General features: G+C 54.0%; 3 non-coding genes across 3 annotated transcripts in view; all 3 read left to right on the top strand.

Annotated features, from left to right (window-relative positions):
• The first annotated feature begins 5507 nt into the window (after nt 1-5507).
• On the top strand, nt 5508-7417 carry LOC124589590. The gene has a single exon (XR_006976106.1). It is a non-coding gene; the product is annotated as a small subunit ribosomal RNA (ribosomal RNA).
• A 351-nt stretch (nt 7418-7768) lies between these two features.
• LOC124589598 lies at nt 7769-7923 on the top strand. Its single transcript, XR_006976113.1, has one exon. It is a non-coding gene; the product is annotated as a 5.8S ribosomal RNA (ribosomal RNA).
• Nucleotides 7924-8111: 188 nt separating this feature from the next.
• The window catches only part of LOC124589592, a 4222-nt gene continuing 2878 nt past the window's right edge, over nt 8112-9455 (top strand). Inside the window, exon 1 of the ribosomal RNA XR_006976108.1 lies at nt 8112-9455. This exon is cut by the window's right edge and continues 2878 nt beyond it. This is a non-coding gene — a ribosomal RNA (large subunit ribosomal RNA).

Here is a 9455-nt window from a genome sequence, read left to right as displayed (position 1 = left end):
GTAGGTCTCCCGCGGCATGACGTCCTGCAACGACGATACCGCCATCTATGAGACGCCAAGCCGACCAAGACATCGATGGGCCCACAGTGCCCATCTTTCGACCCCACCCACAAAGCCTGCGTCCTCTGTCGACCACAGCACCCCCAACGCCAGCGCCTCTGCCGCACGAAATCGTGGACCGGCAATCACTCCACCTGCGCCCCACTCCAACCGCCCAACTCGCAACTCCAGCGGATGAACGGCGGACTTTTCCCGCAGTCGCAATGTGCAATCCACCCCTATAACATGCGTTTCATGAAGAGTTATCTCCAATATGCGACATTCCCGCTGTCCCTATACATGAGCTGCGGGCTGTACCAGTTACGAGCTAGAGACGCGACCGCGTTGCTCTCTGTACGAATGCCGATGCTGAGCGGTCAGCTAGGAGGCGCTCCATCCATGTCGGTACCGGTGAGCGTTGCACTCGCAGTCGCAAGAACGTACGGCAAGTATATTACCTGGAAGAGTCAATGACAGTCCACGCCCCCCTGCGTGGGAAGAGTCTTTTCTAGGCCATGACCCACCGGAAGGGCGCAGCGTCCCCCACCCCAGACATGTGACGTCACACCATCGGTATTGACGACTAGACTGATTCCTTATAATCATTTGCCATACACCGGTGGAAGCTGCCGAGACGAGTAACTACATAGCGGGCTCGCCGTGTCACTAATGTACAGAGATACAACAGTTTCGACTGGAACCGGATTAAACGTATACACGGCGCTGATTAGTAATAGATAGAGCCATCAGAATACAGATAATGTATACAACTGTCCGTATACATGCTGAAAGACTCTGCTCACAATCACAACCACACGTCAGCCACACACCCTTATCACGCACTACTCTCTGCCTGTAACACGCACACAGACAATATGTAAGCACCAGCATGGAACAACACCCAGTGCATCCTCTCCGCCACATTAGACAATCCACACTGTCATAACCAGACTGGGAGGTCCACTCAGAAAACAGAATATCCCACCCACCCGACAACCACCATTGCTCAGCCAAGCCACCAACACCCACACATGTCCTACACAGGGGTGCACCCAACATCACAATACTGCCTCCTCTCACAGCACACAAACAATGGCAGGAATGAAAGACACAGGTCTGCCACAAGCATGGAATGAGAGCGCCGCCTGTCATGAGCCAAAGGTGCATCCTGACGTGGCAAATCAGATGATGCCGCAGGCATCCACTTACTATAATCACAATCAACAAACCGGCCGCCCCGCCCCGCCCCCCATTAAACCTTTCCTTACAACAATGTGTACCTTAACCTAACCTATATCGTACCGTAACCTAACTATATCGTACCGTAACCTAACCTATGTCGTACCGTAACCTAACCTATGTCGTACCGTAACCTAACCTATGTCGTACCGTAACCTAACCTATGTCGTACCGTAACCTAACCTATGTCGTACCGTAACCTAACCTATGTCGTACCGTAACCTAACCTATGTCGTACCGTAACCTAACCTATGTCGTACCGTAACCTAACCTATGTCGTACCGTAACCTAACCTATGTCGTACCGTAACCTAACCTATGTCGTACCGTAACCTAACCTATGTCGTACCGTAACCTAACCTATGTCGTACCGTAACCTAACCTATGTCGTACCGTAACCTAACCTATGTCGTACCGTAACCTAACCTATGTCGTACCTTAACCTAACCTATGTCGTACCTTAACCTACCCTATGTCGTACCTTAACCTAACCTATGTCGTACCTTAACCTAACCTATGTCGTACCTTAACCTAACCTATGTCGTTCCTTAACCTAACCTATGTCGTACCTTAACCTAACCTATGTCGTACCTTAACCTAACCTATGTCGTACTTAACCTAACCTATGTCGTACCTTAACCTAACCTATGTCGTACCTTAACCTAACCTATGTCGTACCTTAACCTAACCTATGTCGTACCTTAACCTAACCTATGTCGTACCTTAACCCTAACCTATGTCGTACCTTAACCTAACCTATGTCGTACCTTAACCTAACCTATGTCGTACCTTAACCTAACCTATGTCGTACCTTAACCCTAACCTATGTCGTACCTTAACCTAACCTATGTCGTACCTTAACCTAACCTATGTCGTACCTTAACCTAACCTATGTCGTACCTTAACCTAACCTATGTCGTACCTTAACCTAACCTATGTCGTACCTTAACCTAACCTATGTCGTACCTTAACCTAACCTATGTCGTACCTTAACCTAACCTATGTCGTACCTTAACCTAACCTATGTCGTACCTTAACCTAACCTATGTCGTACCTTAACCTAACCTATGTCGTACCTTAACCTAACCTATGTCGTACCTTAACCTAACCTATGTCGTACCTTAACCTAACCTATGTCGTACCTTAACCTAACCTATGTCGTACCTTAACCTAACCTATGTCGTACCTTAACCTAACCTATGTCGTACCTTACCTAACCTATGTCGTACCTTAACCTAACCTATGTCGTACCTTAACCTAACCTATGTCGTACCTTAACCTAACCTATGTCGTACCTTAACCTAACCTGTATTGCGCCTTAACCTAACCTGTATTGCGCCTTAACGTAACCTGTATTGCGCCTTAACGTAACCTGTATTGCGCCTTAACGTAACCTGTATTGCGCCTTAACGAAACCTGTATTGCGCCTTAACGTAACCTGTATTGCGCCTTAAACGTAACCTGTATTGCGCCTTAACGTAACCTGTATTGCGCCTTAACGTAACCTGTATTGCGCCTTAACGTAACCTGTATTGCGCCTTAACGTAACCTGTATTGCGCCTTAACGTAACCTGTATTGCGCCTTAACGTAACCTGTATTGCGCCTTAACGTAACCTGTATTGCGCCTTAACGTAACCTGTATTGCGCCTTAACGTAACCTGTATTGCGCCTTAACGTAACCTGTATTGCGCCTTAACGTAACCTGTATTGCGCCTTAACGTAACCTGTATTGCGCCTTAACGTAACCTGTATTGCGCCTTAACGTAACCTGTATTGCGCCTTAACGGTAACCTGTATTGCGCCTTAACGTAACCTGTATTGCGCCTTAACGTAACCTGTATTGCGCCTTAACGTAACCTGTATTGCGCCTTAAACGTAACCTGCATTGCGCCTTAACGTAACCTGCATTGCGCCTTAACGTAACCTGTATTGCGCCTTAACGTAACCTGCATTGCGCCTAACGTAACCTGCATTGCGCTTAACGTACCTGTATTGCGCCTTAAACGTAACCTGTATTGCGCCTTAACGTAACCTGTATTGCGCCTTAACGTAACCTGTATTGCGCCTTAACGTAACCTGTATTGCGCTTAACGTAACCTGTATTGCGCCTTAACGTAACCTGTATTGCGCCTTAACGTAACCTGTATTGCGCCTTAACGTAACCGATATTGCGCCTTAAACGTAACCTATATTGCGCCGTAACGTAACCTATATTGCGCCGTAACGTAACCCACATTGCCCCTTAACGTAACCTATATTGCGCCGTAACGTAACCTATATTGCGCCGTAACGTAACCCACATTGCCCCTTAACGTAACCCACATTGCCCCTTAACGTAACCCACATTGCCCCTTAACGTAACCCAACACACGTTGGGCCTTAACCCAACACACGTTGGGCCTTAACCCAACACACGTTGGGCCGTAACCCAACACACGTTGGGCCTTAACCCAACACACGTTGGGCCTTAACCCAACACACGTTGGGCCTTAACCCAACACACGTTGGGCCTTAACCTGCTCTGTAATTGTCATACGACGCGTTAAATTAGTGTAGTGTTGCCTAACTGCAAACCCCCGCAATATAGTTTGCTACTCGCACTGCCCGGTCCCCAGTGTATCGCTTCATGTTAAACACCTTGCAGCTATACACTGTAATGTGGATGGCAGCAGGACGTACATGCTCAATGCCCTTTGCAGTTGTTCATTGGCATTTGCAGTTGTTCATTGGCATTCGCATGGCGAAGCACTTAGCCTACGCTGTGGTACGGCCTGTGTCAACTGTCCGCTGATGTTGTACGTCCAAATCACACACTGTACTGCACATTGGTCCTCATGTACTGAATGATACATCGTGGTACATGTGACCGTACAACGACTGCGCCAACAACGGCGAACCATGCGGTCCAAATGTTGTGCACTCAGCTACGTGTCGTCTCCCTATAAGAGCTGGATTGCAGTGTGGTATGCCCTGGATGGCGATCAGCATGAGCCGTCTGTTGATGTAGTGGCGCGTGTTGTCAGACGTAGTCGTCTCTTCTCACACACCGTGATAGCACGGTGCACTGCGTTCCACATCTGCGACATGCGACAGAGGCCGGTTGACAGTCGTTCGCGCAATGGACATCGCATACGTACGGGGGCCACCTTCCACGTGTTCGCTAAGCGTGGACATGTTGTTGCGTGTATGTGGGCAGACAGTGTGTCGTGACACCTGACACAGGCATGCAACAATCGTTGAATTTGCAAATGGCGATGGACGCCTACGTTTGCTGGTGACGTTACGCAAATGAACAACTGGTAAACCGTTGTGGTGCGGTTGTTCTCGCTAGGGGTGAATCAGTGATGGCGACGATCGGTTGAGCTACCAACCGGTTGTTGCAGCGATACCCACCATGCCCACGAACGTGAATGGCATGTGGGTGTGAAGCGATACGCGGCGGTGGCTGGGTGGGACCGTCCCCGGCCGGTGAGGGGGGGCCTCCCGGCGTGTTGGCCGTGCGGTGCGTGGGCGCACGCGCTACAGCCGGCTGGTGGGGGCGGCCAGTGGCAGGCGCGCCGGCCGACGGAGGCGGCAGGCGGCGCAGCTGCGCGCCGGCGCACCCTGCACGCGGCGCCGTGCGGCCAAAGTAGGTCCTCGCGGGCCCGGTGCGAAGCGCGGTGGACATCTGCAGTGTGCTGGTCCGATTGAGGACTGTGTGCGCTGAGGATGCGCCGCCGCCCGGCGCTCGGCGCCGCGACGCCGTCTGCTGCTCGGTCGCCTCTGCGGTTCTCGCAGGTGGTTTGTATCGCAGCTGTGCGGACGTGTTGGCGCGTGCGCTGTGCTGGGAGAGTTCGCTTCGGCACCCAAGTGGGGCTTTTGTCCTTCTGTGGCGCTGGCGTTGGAGCTGCCGGTCACCGTAGGTGGCGCGTGTTGTCTCCCGCCGGCAATGCCACGACAGCACGCTCCCGGGCCTCTGTCGGCAGCGGCAAGCTCAGTTGGGAGCACGGGTGGTCGCACCTAAAGCGTCTACTCGCCAAACTCCGGGCGATTGCGCCTCTCTCGAACCCGACCAAGTACTTAGGACGGCGCTGCGCGCCGCCGGGACCTGAGAGGGTTTCGAGGTGTATGGTGCAGGGGAGCTCAGCCTCCTCCTGTTTGCAGAATAATTGAGCGGACGCTTGCGTGTTCGCGCGGGCCCCCGGGACACACTCCCGGGCGGCCGGCTGCTCAGCTCTAGTTGACGCAGCTCCCTGGTTGATCCTGCCAGTAGTCATATGCTTGTCTCAAAGATTAAGCCATGCATGTCTCAGTACAAGCCGCATTAAGGTGAAACCGCGAATGGCTCATTAAATCAGTTATGGTTCCTTAGATCGTACCCACGTTACTTGGATAACTGTGGTAATTCTAGAGCTAATACATGCAAACAGAGTCCCGACCAGAGATGGAAGGGACGCTTTTATTAGATCAAAACCAATCGGTCGGCTCGTCCGGTCCGTTTGCCTTGGTGACTCTGAATAACTTTGGGCTGATCGCACGGTCCTCGTACCGGCGACGCATCTTTCAAATGTCTGCCTTATCAACTGTCGATGGTAGGTTCTGCGCCTACCATGGTTGTAACGGGTAACGGGGAATCAGGGTTCGATTCCGGAGAGGGAGCCTGAGAAACGGCTACCACATCCAAGGAAGGCAGCAGGCGCGCAAATTACCCACTCCCGGCACGGGGAGGTAGTGACGAAAAATAACGATACGGGACTCATCCGAGGCCCCGTAATCGGAATGAGTACACTTTAAATCCTTTAACGAGTATCTATTGGAGGGCAAGTCTGGTGCCAGCAGCCGCGGTAATTCCAGCTCCAATAGCGTATATTAAAGTTGTTGCGGTTAAAAAGCTCGTAGTTGGATTTGTGTCCCACGCTGTTGGTTCACCGCCCGTCGGTGTTTAACTGGCATGTATCGTGGGACGTCCTGCCGGTGGGGCGAGCTGAAGGCGTGCGACGCGCCTCGTGCGTGCTCGTGCGTCCCGAGGCGGACCCCGTTGCAATCCTACCAGGGTGCTCTTGAGTGAGTGTCTCGGTGGGCCGGCACGTTTACTTTGAACAAATTAGAGTGCTTAAAGCAGGCAAGCCCGCCTGAATACTGTGTGCATGGAATAATGGAATAGGACCTCGGTTCTATTTTGTTGGTTTTCGGAACCCGAGGTAATGATTAATAGGGACAGGCGGGGGCATTCGTATTGCGACGTTAGAGGTGAAATTCTTGGATCGTCGCAAGACGAACAGAAGCGAAAGCATTTGCCAAGTATGTTTTCATTAATCAAGAACGAAAGTTAGAGGTTCGAAGGCGATCAGATACCGCCCTAGTTCTAACCATAAACGATGCCAGCCAGCGATCCGCCGCAGTTCCTCCGATGACTCGGCGGGCAGCCTCCGGGAAACCAAAGCTTTTGGGTTCCGGGGGAAGTATGGTTGCAAAGCTGAAACTTAAAGGAATTGACGGAAGGGCACCACCAGGAGTGGAGCCTGCGGCTTAATTTGACTCAACACGGGAAACCTCACCAGGCCCGGACACCGGAAGGATTGACAGATTGATAGCTCTTTCTTGATTCGGTGGGTGGTGGTGCATGGCCGTTCTTAGTTGGTGGAGCGATTTGTCTGGTTAATTCCGATAACGAACGAGACTCTAGCCTGCTAACTAGTCGCGTGACATCCTTCGTGCTGTCAGCGATTACTTTTCTTCTTAGAGGGACAGGCGGCTTCTAGCCGCACGAGATTGAGCAATAACAGGTCTGTGATGCCCTTAGATGTTCTGGGCCGCACGCGCGCTACACTGAAGGAATCAGCGTGTCTTCCTAGGCCGAAAGGTCGGGGTAACCCGCTGAACCTCCTTCGTGCTAGGGATTGGGGCTTGCAATTGTTCCCCATGAACGAGGAATTCCCAGTAAGCGCGAGTCATAAGCTCGCGTTGATTACGTCCCTGCCCTTTGTACACACCGCCCGTCGCTACTACCGATTGAATGATTTAGTGAGGTCTTCGGACTGGTACGCGGCATTGACTCTGTCGTTGCCGATGCTACCGGAAAGATGACCAAACTTGATCATTTAGAGGAAGTAAAAGTCGTAAAAAGGTTTCCGTAGGTGAACCTGCGGAAGGATCATTACCGACTAGACTGCATGTCTTTCGGTGTGCGTGTCGTGTCGCGCAACACGCTACCTGTACGGCTCGCAGTAGCCGTGCGCCGCGTGCGGAACCACGCGTGCTTCTCAAAACTAACGCCAATGTTGTGTGGTACGAGCGCTGAAGCGCTGGAGCGGCTGGCCTGCGGCACCTGGCGCCTGGCGCCGGTTTTGAATGACTTTCGCCCGACTGCCTGTCCGCTCCGGTGTGGAGCCGTACGACGCCCATCGGCCGTGAGGCCGTTGGACACAGAACGCTTGAACAGGGGCCGCCACACGCCTACGTCCCGCCTATGCAACTGTCTTGAAAGAGACAGTGGAAACTAAGAAAAGATCACCCAGGACGGTGGATCACTCGGCTCGTGGGTCGATGAAGAACGCAGCAAATTGCGCGTCGACATGTGAACTGCAGGACACATGAACATCGACGTTTCGAACGCACATTGCGGTCCATGGATTCCGTTCCCGGGCCACGTCTGGCTGAGGGTCGGCTACGTATACTGAAGCGCGCGGCGTTTGCCCCGCTTCGCAGACCTGGGAGCGTCGCGGCCGCCTGTGGGGCCGGCCGCGCCTCCTGAAATGTGCGATGCGCGCCCGTCGCCTGGCGGTTCGCATACCGGTACTTACTCGGTAGCGTGCACAGCCGGCTGGCGGTGTGGCGTGCGACACCTCGTACAACGACCTCAGAGCAGGCGAGACTACCCGCTGAATTTAAGCATATTACTAAGCGGAGGAAAAGAAACTAACAAGGATTCCCCCAGTAGCGGCGAGCGAACAGGGAAGAGTCCAGCACCGAACCCCGCAGGCTGCCGCCTGTCGTGGCATGTGGTGTTTGGGAGGGTCCACTACCCCGACGCCTCGCGCCGAGCCCAAGTCCAACTTGAATGAGGCCACGGCCCGTAGAGGGTGCCAGGCCCGTAGCGGCCGGTGCGAGCGTCGGCGGGACCTCTCCTTCGAGTCGGGTTGCTTGAGAGTGCAGCTCCAAGTGGGTGGTAAACTCCATCTGAGACTAAATATGACCACGAGACCGATAGCGAACAAGTACCGTGAGGGAAAGTTGAAAAGAACTTTGAAGAGAGAGTTCAAAAGTACGTGAAACCGTTCTGGGGTAAACGTGAGAAGTCCGAAAGGTCGAACGGGTGAGATTCACGCCCATCCGGCCACTGGCCTCCGCCCTCGGCAGATGGGGCCGGCCGCCCGCGCGGAGCAATCCGCGGCGGGGCCGTGTCCGGTTGCCTTTCCACTCGCCGCGGGGTGGGGCCGTTCCGGTGTGCGGTGGGCCGCACTTCTCCCCTAGTAGGACGTCGCGACCCGCTGGGTGCCGGCCTACGGCCCGGGTGCGCAGCCTGTCCTTCCGCGGGCCTCGGTTCGCGTCTGTTGGGCAGAGCCCCGGTGTCCTGGCTGGCTGCCCGGCGGTATATCTGGAGGAGTCGATTCGCCCCTTTGGGCGCTCGGGCTCCCGGCAAGCGCGCGCGGTTCTTCCCGGATGACGGACCTACCTGGCCCGGCCCCGGACCCGCGCCGCTGTTGGCTCGGGATGCTCTCGGGCGGAATAATCGCTCCCGTCAGCGGCGCTTCAGCTTTGGACAATTTCACGACCCGTCTTGAAACACGGACCAAGGAGTCTAACATGTGCGCGAGTCATTGGGCTGTACGAAACCTAAAGGCGTAATGAAAGTGAAGGTCTCGCCTTGCGCGGGCCGAGGGAGGATGGGGCTTCCCCGCCCTTCACGGGGCGGCGGCCTCCGCACTCCCGGGGCGTCTCGTCCTCATTGCGAGGTGAGGCGCACCTAGAGCGTACACGTTGGGACCCGAAAGATGGTGAACTATGCCTGGCCAGGACGAAGTCAGGGGAAACCCTGATGGAGGTCCGTAGCGATTCTGACGTGCAAATCGATCGTCGGAGCTGGGTATAGGGGCGAAAGACTAATCGAACCATCTAGTAGCTGGTTCCCTCCGAAGTTTCCCTCAGGATAGCTGGTGCTCGTACGAGTCTCATCCGGTAAAGCGAATGATTAGAGG

Source organism: Schistocerca americana, unplaced genomic scaffold (assembly GCF_021461395.2).
Source record: "Schistocerca americana isolate TAMUIC-IGC-003095 unplaced genomic scaffold, iqSchAmer2.1 HiC_scaffold_710, whole genome shotgun sequence".
NCBI lineage: Eukaryota > Metazoa > Arthropoda > Insecta > Orthoptera > Acrididae > Schistocerca > Schistocerca americana.
This window is presented reverse-complemented; position numbering and strand designations above follow the sequence as displayed.